The following is an 18,718-nucleotide window of genomic DNA, read 5'->3' on the forward strand; positions in this document are numbered from 1 at the left end:
AGTAATTATTTATTGGAAAGCAATGATCTGTCTTGTTAGAATTAAATTGATATTATGCCTTGAGTTGGATACTAGTTGCTATTGATTATTTAATATTTCGTATTGTTTGCCTTTTTATTGTTGCTATTTAATTTCCAATTCTCATCTCATTCTTTATTAAATCTTTGATTAAATTTAATCGAACCAATCTCTGTGGGTACGACCTTACTCATCACTATTGCAATTAATAAGAGTAAGTAATTTATTATTTGTTGGATTCGACACCAATCAACTATACGCATAGTATTGTATTCATGAGCCGATATTAAGTAAAAAATAAAAGCATTTTAAACTATTTTGTCACGTACATTAAGAGTGAATCCAACGCACCCTAAAGCCATAAGGCGATTTACATATAAAATTGTGATGCATAGGCAAATTAACCACCTCACCCCTATAAATCCTCCCCCACCACACACCCATACGGTGGGGTTGAGTGTTCAAGTGATAAGACTAATCGTTGTCAGCAATTTAGCTATTTCCCATAAAGGAAATCGTTTCAAAATTGAATTGTCATTCAAAAAGGAAATCTTGGAAAATGTAATTTTTTTTGATATCATCTCACATTATAAATTATTATCAACACGCACATTGTAGTGTTTAATCGCGCATATTACAGTGGGAATTAAATCACATTAAAAATTGTTGGACACCGTCACTATTCAATTACCAGTCGTATGTGCAATGTAGGTGACAAGACTAATTGTCGTCAGTAATTTACCTATTTCCCATAAAGGGAATCTTTCAACATTGAATTGTCATTCATGACTATTAACTATGCATGTGTAGTTGGCGAAACGAACAGTATTTTGTAGTGGTCATTTAATGCTTTAAACGACTAAAAAAACGGACATCATTTTTTTTATTTGGTAATAAAAAAAAACGTATATATTATATTAAGTATTGATTGATAAATCTAAGGCATTCGTATTTCACGCACGCAGTACTAGTATTTGGCGCACTTTATAAATCAATCTGAAGCACATGAAATTTGTGAACTCCATTTTCATTTCAATGTTTATGAAATGTCAAAATTAAATGTGTCAAGTCAGGGAATGTGAACAAGTATTTCGCCTATAAAAAGGAAGGAACACCCAACGACCGAGTATCAAGGGTTTTCTTTATATTTTTATATGTTGAAATGGCATCAATTGAGTTACCCACTCCATCTCAACAACAAGCATCATTTCTTCCTCGCCGTGTTCTTCTTGTTGTTCATAATATTTACCCTCATGTTCTTCATACTCGCCCCCCTTCTTCTAGTTGTGATTGTAATTAGTTCCAAAAACAACACATTCTAAACCTGAGAATAAACATCCCCTTAATGAAATACAACACCACAATACTTCAGCCCTCCCCAGATACCCCCATCTTTCCCCACTTCCCTCGGAGCGGGAAGTTAGCATACCCTCCCCACTCACCGTCATCTTTCCCCACACTGAGCAAGAAGCTGCTATGGTAGGAGGGGCAAAGTATATAGAAGCAAAGCTGCCATTTGAAACCCCATCCTCCGTAATTACTGCAATGCTTCGAGTGGTTACTGCACTGCTATGCTTCGACATCCTTTGAGTAGAGCTCGGGGGTGATAGCCGGGGGTGACAATGCGGTTATCAACTAAGATGACACAGTTTGAACCTGATAATGTTCTTTTATGGGTCTAAACCGTTGTCAATCCCGATCTTGTGGGTCTCCACTAGGTTCCACGTAACTGATGGAGCAATTTAACACTTCTGGATTAGTTGGGGTTTACATTCATTGAACTCAATCTTCTCAATTTTAGAATGTGTTGTTTTAGCCCAGACATACGGCAGGATCCTCTACTCCTCATGGAGATATATCCTTTGGTACCTTAATGCAGGCTTAACCAAAAGAAATATCTCCAAAAGGTGTAGACGGATCCTGTCGTTTGTATGGGGTTCTTAATCAATAAAATAAGCTATCATCGGCCCTTTGATTTGAATTGTTGTGTTGGTTGGTGTTGATTTATATCGCTAGGGGGATGTTGTTTATTATTATTTTCATTATGTTAGTGGTAGTAGCAAATCAATGTATAAATTACTTCAATGTAAATAATAAATCTTTGTTTGGCTGTTATATATTTTTTTTGTTTATTTACTTGATAGTCATTAAATAAACAAACAAAAATCAAACGTGCATTATTATTGTTATATTATTATTATTATTATTATTATTATTATTATTATCCACACAGTAGGAGTAATACCTTTTTCTAACGTGAGTGGTGCAAAATCCGTAATATGCGTTGATTTGGTCTTTTAAATGCATGCAATAAGAATACACAATGTTGCATACGTAAATTATTAAACGTCAAAATATTACTGTTCGCATATTAAGAACTAACTTAATGCATATTCGTTAAAAATATTACAACTGTATAATGAAGCATTCACAAGCACACGACACATATGTTAATGTGGCTGGAGACGCACATTAAGTTAGTCTATAAAACACATTAAGGCCATAATGTGCGTTTCACACGCTTTTTAATTTGTGATCAGTTGAAAGGTTACATATGTTTTTGGATACAATAAGTAGATAGATGAGTTGAATGGTGGAATGGTAGAAGTCTTTGTGCTTATTGACTCCAACCAGGATCGAACCTTTCCCCACCACAAAACTTTAATTTTTTTTATTCAAATAAAGAAATTCAGAGTATTACTAATCAATAAGGCAAATTGTCTTTGATCGTTTGTTCGCACACTAAGACCTGAACTTACGCATACTAAATTATTTCTGTGCGCATGTTAGAGATGAAAATCACGCACGCTTGTTAAAGTATTGGCGTAGCATCAATGGTGTGTGTATTCACGCATGTTAATACATTTGGTCACGCACATTAAGTTTTTTCATAGACAGACATTATAATATAGTGTTAAAAATCACTCGCGCACGTTGAAATATTAACATACGCATTTTAAATAACTTTTTGGTGCACATATTATGATTTTTGGAAGGATAATATTTGATTATATCAATAACTGTATACAACACCACTTATAGGTAAATTAAAGATGGAAAGAATATTTTTTTTTTTATTTTATGAAACGGTTAACACTGAATTTGTCAAATTACTCAATTTAACCTAGTTATTCGCCTATAAAAGGGGAGGAACACTCATCAATACAACATAAGTTGTAATGGCATCGATTGAGTCTTTCACACCATTACCACAACCACCATCAGTTCGTCATCGTCGTATTATTTACATTCTTTACCATGTATACCCTCCTCATCATACTCGCCCTCCTTCTCCTTTTGTTGTCGTTGTAATTTACTTCAATAACAACACATTCTAAACCTGAAATCAAACATCCCTTGATGCAAACTTCAAACCTGAGATTGTTGGAAGTTTGGGATGTTCTCTGCCACAGATTCCACGGCTTCCAGTTTGATAGACGTGGTCTCCCCGCCCATTCAAAGCAGACCCACAGAATGGTCAAGAGATGCATTATGGGTGCTGCTAAAGTGGGTATATAGGTCTTTGGAAAACCCAAGAAACTTACAAGCTCGCAGTGTTGAGATTTTTGAGAAATTTGGGATATTATCCGCAATGGCTTGCAGTTTAATGGAGGTAGTCTTTCGCTCATTCGAAGCAGATCCACAGAACGGTCAAGAATGCATTTTAAGTTTAATGGAAATTTGTGCTATTTGCACATTTTAAGCTTTAATGTCACGTATGTTAGATGTTGTCTAACGCATGTAACATCTATTGGCTTTAATCATTGACTAAAGTTTTATTATTCTAGCCAACGCGCATACGGTTGATTTGTTACGCATATTAAGGCTTAATGTACTGCCCCTTAAATATATATATATATATATATATATATATATATATATATATATATATATATATATATATATATATATATATATATATATATATATATATATGTATTGTTTTTTAATTTGTGGTATACAAGCGCATTATAATATACGCATATTATATTAAAGGCACATATTATACAATATGACGCAAATAAAGATTTTACTATAGGCATATTACGTTCCCTTTTTAACGCACATAAGGTTTAATGCTGCGTAATTTAAATGGTTTATCAACGCATTTTTTAAGCATCGTGATAATCACCAATTTCACCATAATAAACTCCACATTATATAAAACATTAAACAGTGGACAATTATTAAACATCGTGACAGAATCTATATTGATTTGAGATGAGAAGGTGTTGATATTCCTGGCTTTATGAACGGGTGTATGTTACCTGTTCTAAAATTACATATGGTGCTATATTCAAAAAAAAAAGAATTTAAAAAAAATTACATATGGTTCTGACAACGACATAGACCTATGTCTTACCTTTAAAATAAGTGACAAGTCTATTTCTTTGTCAACAATTTTTTCATTTCCAATAAAGGAAGTCTGTTAAAGTTGAATGGTCATTCAACTTATAAAAAAACGCACCCATTGAAGCTTTTTTTTTTATTGGGTCTAATTCTGTGAGTATACAATCTCATGCACACTAAGAATGAAAGACTGGCATAATAACACACATTGTGATATCAATAGACGCATTTTAAATTATTTTGCTCTATATAATAAGTCATACATTCAATCATACGCATGTTAAGTGTAGATGTAACGCATATTAGGGAAATAAGTCCCGTTAAGGCCATAATGTGCGTTACAATCACGCTTTTTAATTTGTGAGCTGTTGAAAGGTTATATATATTTTTGGAATACAAAGAATAAATGGATGAGCTCACTGGCAAAATGGTAGAAGTTGTTGAACACATCTACTCCGCCCAAGATTGAATCCCCTCCCAAAAGACTTAAAATTTTTTCTTCGAATAGACAACTTCAGAGTATTAACTGTCAAGGCAAATTTATCGTTTGTTCGCACACTAAGATCTGACTATACGCATGGCAAATTTATCGTTTATTCGCACACTAAGATCTGACTATACGCATGCTAAATTATTCCTGTGCGCACGTTGGAGACGAAAATCACGCACATTTGTTAAAGTATTAGCGAATGGTCATTGGTGTGTTTATTTACGCATGCCAATGCATCTGGATACGCACATTAAGTTTGTTCGCACACTAACATTTATATACACGCATTCTAAAGTATTGTTTAGCGTATATTAGAGATTAAAATTCACGCAAATTAGTTACGCATGTTAATACAGTCGGTTACGCACATTAAGTTTCACATAGACGGGCGTTATAATATAGTGTTAATTAAAAATGGAAAAAAGATATTTTTTTTAATGAAACGGTTAACACTGAATTTCTCAAATTACTTAATTTAACATAGTTATTCGCCTATAAAAGGGGAGAAAAACTCATCAGTACAACATAAGTTGTAATGGCACCGATTGAGTATTTCACACCATTAGTACAACCACCGTCAGTTCTTCATCGTCGCATTCTTTACATTCTTTACAATGTATACCCTCCTCATCATACTCGCCCTCCTTCTCCTTTTGTTGTCATTGTAATTGACTTCAACAACAACACATTCTAAACCTGAAAACAAAACACCCCTTAATGCAAATTTCTAACTTGAGATTGTTGGGAAATTTGGGATGTTCTCCGCCACGGCTTTCAATTTGATAGACGTGGTCTTCTCGCCCATTCAAAGCAGATGCACAGGACGGTCAATAGTGCATTATGGGTGCTGTTGAAGTGGGTATATACATCCTTGTAAAGCCCAAGAAATTTACAAGCTCGAATTGGACATGAACGTGGTGTTTTTTATAATTTTTATTATTATTTTTATGTTTTTGATAAAGGACAGGGAGAATATTGTATTTGGGCAGTTTCCGCATTTTAAGTTTTAATGTCACGTATGTTAGATTTTATTGAACGCATGTAACTTCATTGGCTAAATTTAATAATGCAGTAAAGTTTTAATACAGAAGCCAACTCGCATACTGTTAATTTATTACGCATATTAAGGCCTAATGTACTGCCAATTAAGTATATACATATAATGTTTTTTAATTTTTGGTATACAAGTGTTTATTAAAACACATTATAATATATATACGCATATTATATTAAACGCACATGTTGTACATTCAAACGCATATAAAGATTTTCATATATGAATATTCTCATAGCCTTTCAACGCTCATAAGGTTTAATGTTGCGCAAGTTAAATGGTTGTTTAATGCTGCACAAGTTATATGGAGGTTTAATGATGCGCAAGTTAAATGGATTATTAACGCATTTCAAGCATCGTGAAAATTACAAACTTAACCATAATAAACTTGATATTATAAAAACATTAAAGAGTGGACACTTATTACATCAAAACGTAATATTAATAACGTGTGTCCATCATAAAATGCATAATCAAGTTTAACATTTCCTCTCCTTGTTCACGAAGATTGGCCCCTTCTTTGAGTCAACTTCTTCCTCTTCATCAGCCTCCTCAGCAGCTAGGTAGGCAAGAGCCTCCATTTTCTATGTGTTGAAAGAGACTGTTGTGCCTGTGGAATCATCAGAGGTGCTGTCATCAGGCATGTTGTCAATAAATGCCTCAAACCTTTCTTGGAAAGTTGGATCATTAAGATCCTTCTCCAGTTCTGGCAGATATTCTTTTGGTATGAGGGAAAGGGGTTTTCGGGGTTTCTTCGACTGTTTGACAGAATCCATCTTTCTTTCTTCTTTTAAGATGAGAAGGTGTGAATGTGTGATGGATTATCCATTCTTTAAATATACTCTTCAACATATTACCGGCTGATGAACGGGTGCATTTTAAATGAAATGAAATGAAATCTCTTAAAATAAGTGTCAACTGTATTTCATTGTCAACAATTTTTTCATTTCCCATAAAGGAAATCTGTTAAAGTTGAATGGTCATTCAACTTATAAAAAAACGCACCCATTAAAGTTTTTTTTTTTATTGGGTATAAGTTAGTTAGTATACAATGCAATGCATATTTAGACTAAAATACACGAATAATAAAGTATAAATGTGCGCATATTAATCAATAAATTGACTCATATCCTTTTAAGAATATCCCAACGCACATTGTAATAGTAATAGACGCATTTTAAATTATTTTGTTCCATTTATTTTAAGTTGTACATACATGCACACGCATGTCAAGTGTAGATGTAACGCATATTAGAGCAATAAGGTCCGATAGATACGTACTTGGAATTGGAAATAATTGACAAGTCAATTTCGATGTTAGCATTTTTTATATTTCCCATAATGTGAAATGGAAACGCATTTTTTTTATTGGGTATACCGTATATATACGCATAATAAAGAGTTAACATGCGTATATTAATGAATAAATTGAAGCATTTTAAATTATATGTGCTGCACATGTTAAGTTATACATACACTCACACGCATGTTAAGTTTAATTGTAACGCATATTAGAGCAATAAAGTCCGATAGATATGTACTTGGTATTGGAAATAAGTGATAAGTCAATTTCGATATCAGCAATTTTTATATTTCCCATAATGGGTATCTTTCGAAGTTGATTGGTCATTAAATACTTAAAAAAATGCACCCGTTGAATTTTTTTTTTAATTGTGTCTAAGTCAGTGAGTGTACAATCTCTTTGCACATGAAGAATTTGCTATTTAAACCCACCATTATGCTAGTCTTAAACCTGTCACCTACAAACACATTTTTGCTTTTGTACTCTCCTTTTTACAGAGATTTTCAATGGCAGCCGAACTTCACTCTGAAATAGTTGGCAATCAACTTCGTATAGCACTGCGGTGGAATACCATTAGGGTTCGAGTGCTTCGAGTTGTTCGTCTCCCAGAAACAAAAGGTTCTGAAAGAATCAAATCTATAGAGTGTGTACCTCACGTTGTAGAGGTATTATTTTTTTTACTGAAATATAAATCGTAATATTTTATATTTCTAAAATGTACTGTTGATGCATATGTTTTTTTTTAAACAATTTCAAGGAACTTTTATTCATATGCACATTCCACAATTGTTTGTGCAAAGGTGCTTCAACAAATTTGAGGAAGGAAAAGTTTATCTACTCAATAGATTTGACGTGGCCTATAATTCCTACAGAAACAAAACCTCTACTCTCTGGTATATGCTGATGTTCTGTGATAGAACTCGTGCAGGATTATTGAAAGATGTTGATTTCCCAACATATGTTTATGACCGAGAAGATTATAATTTCGATGAAGAGGTGATCTATTGCATACTTACATTGTTTTCTCTCTTTTTTTTTAATATATAATTTTATTGATGTATTTACAGTTTAGTAACTTTCACGATTTGATGGATGAACAGGTGCCTGACGCTCCGGTTGGAAATTTGGCTAATGAGGATTGAATCAATGAGGAGGCTGCGTAATAAGAATGAATAACGACGAAAATATCAAGATTTTATGTGTACTTTGTTATTTGTTATTATTTTCGTCATACAATTTATTGATGAATGAAATTTCTATGTTATCATTTTATGTTTATTATGATCTATTATGTCATCATTGACGCATTTTCTTTTCAGAATACCCCATCGCACATTGTCATATTAATAGACGCATTTTAAATTATTTTGCTCCATATATTAAGTTATTATAAGTTATACATACATACGCAAAATTGAAAAATAAAAATAAAAATATTGAAAATATTTCAATAATATATCATATATTAGTCGATGTAACGCATATTCGTTTAAAAATCCTCCACGCAAATTCAAATATTAATATACGCATTTTAAATTATAATTGTTGCACATGTTAAGTTATACATACACTCACACGCATGTTAAGTGTAAATTGAACGCATATTAGAGCAACAATCCCCGATAGACATGTACTTGTTGGTATTGGAAATAAGTGACAAGTCAATTTCGATGTCAGCAATCTTCTAAAGTTGACTGGTCATTCAATACGTAAAAAAACTCACCAATTGATTTTTTTTTTTTTTATCGGGTCTAAGTCAGTGAATATAGAATCTCATGCACATTAAGAATGAAAGACGCGCATAATAACGTGTTAACGTCCGCATTTTAGTGAATATAAATTGAAGCACATTATTTTAAGATTAAGAATACCCCATTGCACATTGTTATATTAATAGACGCATTTTAAATTATTTTGCTCCATATATTAATTTATTAGACATACAAACGCATTCTAACAATGGAAAGGTATTTAAAAATGGAAGAAAAATATTTCAATATATCAAAGATAAATTAAAAATGGAAAAAATAAAAAATATTTGAATAATAATAGAAAACAGATTCTTTAATAGTTGTGTTTTATTAGGCGTCCGAATAAGCAATTCATATTTATCTCAACCGGTAAAAAAATGCACTCATTCACATACATTAATATCTTAACTTACACACACTAAAGTAGAAACGCAGGCACCCTGTACGTTAATTGTGAACGTCAATTTATTTTTAAGTTCACTAAACGGTTAACATTGAATTTATGCAATCGGTGAATTTTACCAAGTTATTCGTCTATAAAAGTGGAGTATCACCTTACCATACAGCATACATATTGAAATCGTGTCATTTCAGTTTTACAGACCATCATTCATTCTTCGTCATTTTCTTCACATTCATTAGGATGTTTACCCATCCTCATCATACTTGCCCTCCTTCTACTTGTTTGTCAATGTAGTTGATTACAATAACAACACATTCTAAACATCCCATGGATCAAATACTATATCTCAACCCTGGAAGTTTATACGAGGATTTAAAGGAACTATTAGCGGAGCCGACATCATTTAAGTAGAGCACATGTTATCGTTGTTTTCATCTAAAGCAGCACATTTTAAGCCTGAAAGGATCTTCTTCTGTGGATCTAAAGGCTAACTGATTTGGATATTCAATTTAGAGATCAACTTTGCCTGTAAGTTGAATATAACATGTGGGGCAGTCCAATACATCTGGATCAGTTAGATTTTAGATTCATAGAAGTCGATCTTTTCAGGTTTATAATGTGTTGTTTTAGCCCAGACATGCGGCAGGATCCTCTACTCCATTTGGAGATATATCTTTTGGTACCTTAATGCAGGCTTAACCAAAAGGAATATCTCCAAAAGGTATAGACGGATCCTATCGTTTGCCTGGTTTTTTTTTTTTTTTTTTTTTTTTTTTGTTATTAAAACAAGCTCTCATGTCCACCTCTGCTGTTGTTATTATTAATATTATACTTGTAGTAGTAGCAGTAGCAGTTCAAAGTGTAAATTATTTCAATGTAAATAATAAATCTTTCTGCATTTTATTCATTTTTTTCTTTTGGGTTGTTTTTGATAATGGTTAAATAAACTAGCAAATCCGAGTACTATTAGAGGATGTTATGTAATTTTGGATCTTAATAGTTTCGTGTTACATGATAATTTAACAGAAAAATTCAAGCACATTAAGATTTTTTTTCAAGGAAATATAAGATATAAAAAAAACGCACATTAAGACCAAATTCTATGCATATTACTATGTCCGGAAAACAACATCCAGACTCACGTATTTTCTAATGCACATTATGTTACTGCATTGCGCATGTTAAGCTTTTTTGTATTTGACACGGACTATAGTTTTAATACATAATGCAACGCACATTTTGTTGCCGTATTACGCATCTTGAGCGTACGTATTGCATTTCAAATATATTCTTTTTTTTCTTTTTGTTTGTTTATAATTTACAGGAATTGTTGTTTAATATTTTTCATATAACCAAAGTAATGGATGAGCCCATTGGTGAAATGGTAGAAGTCTTTATTTAAATTGATTCTGCCTAAGATTGAACCCTTATAAAGACTTGATCTTTTTATTATATTTTGCTTGTTTTTTGTTTAATAAAAACATATAATAAACGCATCTTAGACTGATATTTCGCGCACTTTAATTGGTTACCCGACGCACATTAAACTTTTGGCTTAAAAAAACTTTTATTTCGATGCAAATTAATTAAATGTATATTTACATGCATGTTGTTCTTGTAGCTCGCGCATGTAACAGAGCAAAGCAAAGCACATTAAGTCTTTTATACCAATCCACGTAATATTCAAAGATATTTGATGTCAGAACTTTAAGGCATTGGTAGTTTGGGAAACGGATAACATTGAATGGTCATTCAATGCCTTAAAAAACGCACCCATTAAAGAAAATCTTGAAAAATCTAATGTGTCTGTAAATCACGCAACATTCAAATCTCAAATCAGTGCATGTGACCAAGTCATTCCCCTATAAATTAGAATGAACAACACAAAACTGAGCATCAGGTTATTGAAATGGCTATCTCTCACGTTTATGCACGTACAGAAGAATCCTCCTGATTTATTCCTCATCTTCTATGTCATTTTCATCTTCCTCGCCCTCCAGCTTGTAATGATTGTAACTAACTACAAAAACAACACATTCTAAACCTGAAGCATCATTCGTCATTCTCAGCTTCAAGCTCATAATCTAGCTTCCAAACATCATCCAAGGCTGAGAGTTTAGCATTGTGGCAGTCTGGCGGTGTGTCGGATGCTGCCGGAACTAGAAGAGATGTCTTCAAAGTACTAGAAGAAATAAATATGTGCAATCGATTATATATGTACCATTTTATCTGCAAATTATTTCATAATCAAACAAACGCACTTTAAGTTTTGCAATCGCGCATATTAAACTTATTTTTAACGCATCCTATATTAACTAATAAATAAACGCATATTAGAAAAAGAACTGTTAAACATTGTCTTTGTACGCATATTAAGCTTTAATGTTGCGCAAGTTAAACTTTAATCGACGCATGTAAAGACTTTCGCATTTACCACGGACCAAAGTTTCTATACATAAACCAATGCACATTCGGTTTCCGTATTATGCATATTAAGCTTTAATGGAGCGCACATTAAAATGGTAATCAACGCATATTAAGAATTAACTGCACGCAGGTAAAGTATTAATGACACGCAGTTTAAATTATTTTTCTCCATATTTTAAGTTATACATACATACGCATTCTAACAATGGAAAGGATTTAAAAATAGAAGAAAAATATTTCAGTATATCAAAGATAAATTAAAAACGGAAAAAAATAAAAATAAAAATATTGAAAATTATTTCAATATATCATACGCACATTTTGTTGCCGTATTACGCATATTGGGCGTAAGTGTTGCGCATGTTAAGCTTTTTGTTAGTCTTTAATTTTCAGGAATTTTTGTTTAATATTTTTCATATAATCAAAGTAACGGATGAGCCCACTGGCGAAATGGTAGAAGTCTTTGAAATTGATTTTGCCCAGGATCAAACCCCCATAATGACTTGATTTTTTTATTATATTTTATTAGTTTTTTATTTAATAAAATATAATAAACGCATCTTAGACTGATATTTCGCGCACTTTAATTGGTTACCCGACGCACATTAAACTTTTGGCTTTAAAAAAACTTTTATTTCGATGCAAATTAATTAAATGTATATTTACATGCATGTTGTTCTTGTAGCTCGCGCATGTAACAGAGCAAAGCAAAGCACATTAAGTCTTTTATACCAATCAACGTAATATTCAAAGATATTTGATGTCAGAACTTTAAGGCATTGGTAGTTTGGAAAACGAATAACATTGAATGGTCATTTAGTGCCTTAAAAAACGCACCCATTAAAGAAAATCTTGAAAAATCTAATGTGTCTGTAAATCACGCAACACTCAAATCTCAAATCAGTGCATGTGACCAAGTCATTTGATAAGCTTAATTTCTAGACATTATTTAGAGTAATTTTAGTTAGTGAGTTGCATAAATAAATTAAGTTTTAGGGTTAATTTTATTATAAATATTATATTTAGTTATATGTTACTAGTTTAGACTAGTTTAGATGGGTTTTAATAAATATTAGGCTAATGTTGCTTTTTTATTAATATAAATAGGAGTTTTATTTTATCTATAGTATTAAATTTATTTGGTAGTTTTATATCTTAAATTTTAAATTAGTGTTTTATTTATTAAGTTAAGTGGTGTCATTAGGTTAATATAATTATTATTATTTTAACTTAATTGGTTTTGTTTTATTTTTCCTTTACAGAATTGTGCAGCAAGGAAAGAAAGAAAAAAGAGATTAAGGTTAGGGATTATGCTTTTAATTAGAGGGTCGGCAGATTAGATACGAAACAGAGAGAAAAAAAGAGAGAGCTTGGAGGCGGCGGCGACTTCGGCGAGGAGACTTCATCGCAGGGGATTTCTGAGCTTCGATCGCAGCTATCATCTTTTTAGGCTTGAATTATTTCTCTTTATCCTTATTTTTATTTCTTGTTAAAATTTCCAGAATGCTATTTCTTGAACATTCAAATATGATTATTGGCTAGAACTTTAATTAGGGATTGGGATTAGCCTACATTAGATTAATTGACTATTTTTCATGTGTTGAATCTTCCAATTTCAATTTAATAATTGAACTTGATTATATTTATTTTATGTATTTTAATTGTGGATTGTGTGACTGGCCATTGCATAATTCTAATATTAGGGTTCATAAGAAGAACTGACAGGTGAATTATGAACCTAGAACTCGTAAGATAAACACAATTGACTAAACTAGACATAGCTTTAGGTATTTGTGGTGATATTTGATTGTTGCTTAATGGGTTTAATTAATCTTGGTGAGATATCGACGGATGATCACACTTAATTGGATACAACCTAGTAGCTCGACGGAGTATTATTAGGATATATTTGAAGCAATCATCACTATAGTCATAAGAATTAATACTTAGAAGAGTTAGTTAATTATCCAATAGGTGAACCCAAATCCCTAGTCTTCTCTCAATTGGAATTTTCTTTTCATTAAGTTCATAAATATTATTTTTAATCACATTAATTATATTTATTTGAGATTTTCCTTATCAACAATTTGATTATTAAAGATAACAGTTAATAGTGTTCTTCGTGGGATCCACCCTGGAATATTCCAGGAATTTATACTGTGATTGACTCTGTGCGCTTGCAGATTATAGCACCATTCCCCTATAAATTATAATGAACAACACACAACTGAGCATCAGGTTATTGAAATGGCTATCTCTCACGTTTCTGCACGTACAGAAGAATCCTCCTCATTTATTCCTCATCTTCTATGTCATTTTCATCTTCCTCGCCCTCCAGCTTGTAGTGATTGTAACTAACTACAAAAACAACACATTCTAAACCTGAAACATTATTCGTCAATCTCAGCTGCAAGCTCATCATGCTGTAACCAAACATCATCCAAAGGCTGAGCTGAGCATTGTGGGAGGCTAGCAATGTGTCGGATGCTGCCGGAACTAGAAGAGATGTCTTCAAAGTACTAGAAGAAATAAATATGTGCAATCGGTTATGTATGTACCATTTTATTTGCAAATTATTTCATAATCAAACAAACGCACTTTAAGTTTTGCAATCGCGCATATTAGACTAATTTTTAACGCATCCTATATTAACTAATAAATAAACGCATATTAGAAAAAGAAGGTGTTAAACATTGTCTTTGTCCAGATTACGCATATTAAGCGTTAATGTTGCGCAAGTTAAATGTTAATCGACGCTTGTAAAGACTTTGGCATTTACCACGGACCAAAGTTTCTATACATAAACCAACGCACATTCTGTTTCCGTATTACGCATATTAAGCTTTAATGCAGCGCACGTTAAAAGTGTAATCAACGCATATTAAGAATTATCTGCACGCAGGTAAAGTATTAATGACACGCACTTTAAGCTAGTAGCAGTGATTGTTAAACACAAATCAGTGATAAAAACAAAAACTAGTAATAGCTGAACATTAAATTCAAGTATCTCAACTGTAAAAAGCGTTCTGGAATGAGATTAACTAAGTATTTGTGTTTCATATTTGCTATATATTTTCGTTCTCAACTGTAAAGGCGTTGTAAAAATAGTCTGCTATGCCTTCTTCTTACCCTTTTGTTTGTCCTTATTTTTGGGGTTAAGTGGGCAAGTTGTGGTGTCATGTTGATCTCTTCTAACACCACAAAAATTGTACCTCCTGCCCTTTTCTTTTTCCATTGCCAACTCCTTGCTGCTTTTGATACGTTTACCGCTGCCCTTGTTCTTTGCATGTTTCGGTGGAAGTATATTGATCTCTGAAATCTCTGTTGATCCACAAAAGGATTCTATAACAGTCTTCCTGCTGTGTTGAGGGGATAACTTTTCCTATCCTGACATTAGCAGCTGTTTTTGTTCATTAATCACTTGCGAAAATGCAGCCAATTGCTCAATGTTTGAACCTGCTAGATCAATACAACAGTGTACATCTGCCCACAGTTTGTTCAGCATCATCTTCTTTTCATCCTTTGGTCCATTCTGATCATAAATGACACCATCTATTTCAAATGTAGCCTTTGAAGATGCATCCTTAGTCCAACGGTTAACCACATACCTCCGAGGGATCTTTTCAAGGTCTCTAAAGACCACAAATATGTGTCTACACAACAGTCCAACCATCTCAAACATCTTGCAACTGCATTTGGCCTCATGGTCATTTACATTGTGCACCACAGTAAATATTTTGTTCTTTCCATCCATAATATCATAGTGCAACACTCCACCGTCTTCTCTAACACTCAACACCATACATTTGAAACAGGAGACACATGTTTCTTCCTGAACTTGATAGGAAACACTAATGGTGTAGACGATTGAAGCGTGCTTTTCGATCCCCAGAGGCGTCTTTATATCTGGATTGTAGCCTTCATTGTCACTGTTGAGCTTTGCATTTGTGTTACGTTGTGATTTAAGAGCACTGTCAAAGTTCATCATGAATTCAACTAGGCTAGAATGTGGGCCAGTGAAACGGCTGTACGTGTAGTTCTCACTTTCGGAACGAGACGTTGTCCTGAGTAGTCCCCCCATAAAGTCATCTCTAAAATAGGCTGGGATCCAATGGTTTCTAGCCTCAAACATAGTTGTAAACCAATTGTGTTCGACTAAGTTGTACTTTTCCATGAGCTCTCTCCACTGTTTCTCAAAATCAGGAGGTTCCAAAGATGACGTCCAAACGATTGAGTTCAGTTTGTTCTTGAACTCCTCATTCTTGTTCAACGTAGGACCCACCTTTTCCCCAACTTTACACATAATGTGACACATGCAGTAGCGATGCCTGGCTTGCTTGAAAACTCTTGGAATCGCCACTTTCATAGTTGGATCTTGATCGGTGACAATTATTCTTGGTTCCATACCCATTGCCTTTTTAAATTTCTCAAAGAGCCAAACATAAGACTCAATGTCTTCTTTCAACAATAGTCCAACGCCAAATGTTATACATTTTTTATGGTTATCAACTCCGGTGAAGGGTGTAAAAACCAAATCGTACCCTACAAGACAAAAAGCGTCATCACAGTATACATGTGTCAAACTGGCGCTCTCAGAGCATTAGCGTGACGCACATTAAGTCTTAAAATCGCAGACACATGTACTTGAAGTCTAATTCCGGATCTTACTCATTAATATGCGCGACATTAGTGTTTAAGATGCGTGGTATAAAGCGACAATGTGTGCTTACTTATATTACAATTCTTTTCAAGTAAACAATGAACCTGTCTAAATCTTAACCTGGCTCAACATATCAGGCAATGCTTAATGTGAATTAATTAGTGAAACGCGCACAAGAATGCGAATAGAATAATACCTGTTGGTTGAATATGTGGCATCAAAAGAGACAACATCTCCAAATGCAACAAAATTCTTTTTTGACATTGAATCTGCCCAAAACAGTCTACTCATCTTCTCATCTTCATCAACTTCGTAGTTAAAAGCAAATGCAGGGTACATCTCTTGTTTTTTAATAAGATTATGCACGAGTATTTGTGCATCAGCACCCAATATGTATGCTCTGAGATCCCTTCTGACATTTTTAAAGTCCACTACAGTTGCTCCAACTTCAGAGTAATCCCCCACAATCTGACTGTATAAACCGTGTGATTTTGATGCTCCAATATTTGCCTTAGCACAATCTAGTATAAACTTCTGATGAACACTGGAGATGTTTCTATTTCCCTTTAGGAACTGCCTTGCAAGAACAGAAAACATGCTGTGATTGTGTTTTTCAATAAATGTCTTAACTTGGTACCCAGCTGCTCCAATGTACTTAAAAATAATCCTAGCTCTGCAACCAGTTCTGTTTGAAACCCTCCGTCGCTTTGGACGCGAAGGACCTTCCCCCGCATCTGCAGTTGGTTTTTAGTGACAATGTTGAGCACCCGTACTCTTAAATCCCTCTCTATTGCAAACGATTTGCTTTTGAATTTTCGTCCCGTCGCGTGCTGTAGTGAGGGAACTAGACGTCGTGTCAAACCTGACTTTGGCAGCATAATTGTTGCAGAATTCAATACCGGCATCCAATGTTTTAAAAATCATGTCAACCGCTGGTTTGATTTAATCTTCACAGTGCGGAGTCCAATACTGCGTCATTCCAGGAGATATGGTTAATGTATAACCGTTGCTGCTGCTGCTGGGGCTCAAACTGGGGTTGTTCAGAGATTGCAAGTCACTGGGAACTGTAACACATAAGCATGAAGTTATTATTGCGTTGTTGTAAGCCTCTACGTGCGTAGTGTGAATACTTAATATGCGTTAATTTAATCAGATCATTGTCAATATGTCAGGTTTATAAAATACAAGAGTACGTGCGTCAGGTGGGCACTTAACGTGCTTCAGGTTAATAGTTAGGGTTCGTATGTTGAACAGTTAACATGCGTAAGTGTTTTTTAAAATGTTAGGCCATTAGTTAACGTGCGTCAGTGAGTGCATTAACATTAACATGCGTGTGTTTAACAAATAACATGCGTAAGGGTTCTTTAAAATTTTACGCCGGTAATTAACCTGAGTCAGTGAAAACTGTAATGTGTTCATCTGTAAAAATTAACATGCGGCTACCTAATCATCTACGTGCGTAAGTCTTTAGACTCGGAATAATTAAAGTAGGTCAGTAATGCAGTTGTTAAGTTGCATGCATGTAGTTTTTTAATGTGCGTGTAATTAAGACAAGAAGGAGGCCAATACAAGAGCAGATAAAATTAATTCCAAATAAGCGATAAAATTTGTGTAATACCTTGATCGAATTCTTCCATTCTTGATCGGTTCACGTTGTTGCTGGGTTTAGGTTTCCGTTTGAAGAATAAGCTATTGAACGATGAAGAGAATAGACTTTATTGTCAATTTCGTAGAGATTGCAAAATCGTCTGAGATTAGTAAATATCGGAGATTAGGAATCAATGGAGAATTTTGAAAACGCGCAAAGAAGAAGAAGATCAGTAATTTTGAATTTTTTTTAATATAATCAAAAGGACCAAAATACCCTTAATGAGCAATTCGCGTTTTAATTTTGCTGATAATCTTATTCGTTGGATCAACTCCTACGTAAGGCTTAGATTCAACCTCATTTCTCACGGGAAGGACTAAATGCATGCGAGCCCTTCCCTATATATATATATATATATGTGTGTGTGTGTGTGTTAGGAATAATTGTAATATAGTTTTGATGAGCCAAAATTGTATTTTTAGAATTTTCCATATTTTATTTTGAGTCTAGTGTACCAACTTCAAAATAGACTTAAGAAGGCCTCTCAGAATATTGGTACTTAGGATTTATTTGCAGTATTTGTGGCAAGATGTATAAGCAGGTCAATGGACAAGGTGTTGTTGTGCTTTGTGGAGAACCTTTGTTCGAATCCGAGTGGCAGGGAAGACGATTAT

At 33.6% G+C, this 18,718-nt stretch overlaps 1 long non-coding RNA gene across 1 annotated transcript; it reads left to right on the forward strand.

The window, feature by feature from the left end:
• The first annotated feature begins 187 nt into the window (after window positions 1-187).
• LOC109185085 lies at window positions 188-18,509 on the forward strand. The gene is made up of 3 exons (XR_002054930.1): window positions 188-282; window positions 12,752-12,759; window positions 18,499-18,509. It is a non-coding gene; the product is annotated as an uncharacterized LOC109185085 (long non-coding RNA).
• The last annotated feature ends 209 nt before the right edge of the window (window positions 18,510-18,718 follow it).

This window comes from Ipomoea nil, unplaced genomic scaffold, assembly GCF_001879475.1.
Source record: "Ipomoea nil cultivar Tokyo-kokei standard unplaced genomic scaffold, Asagao_1.1 scaffold1310, whole genome shotgun sequence".
In the NCBI taxonomy this organism is placed as follows: domain Eukaryota; kingdom Viridiplantae; phylum Streptophyta; class Magnoliopsida; order Solanales; family Convolvulaceae; genus Ipomoea; species Ipomoea nil.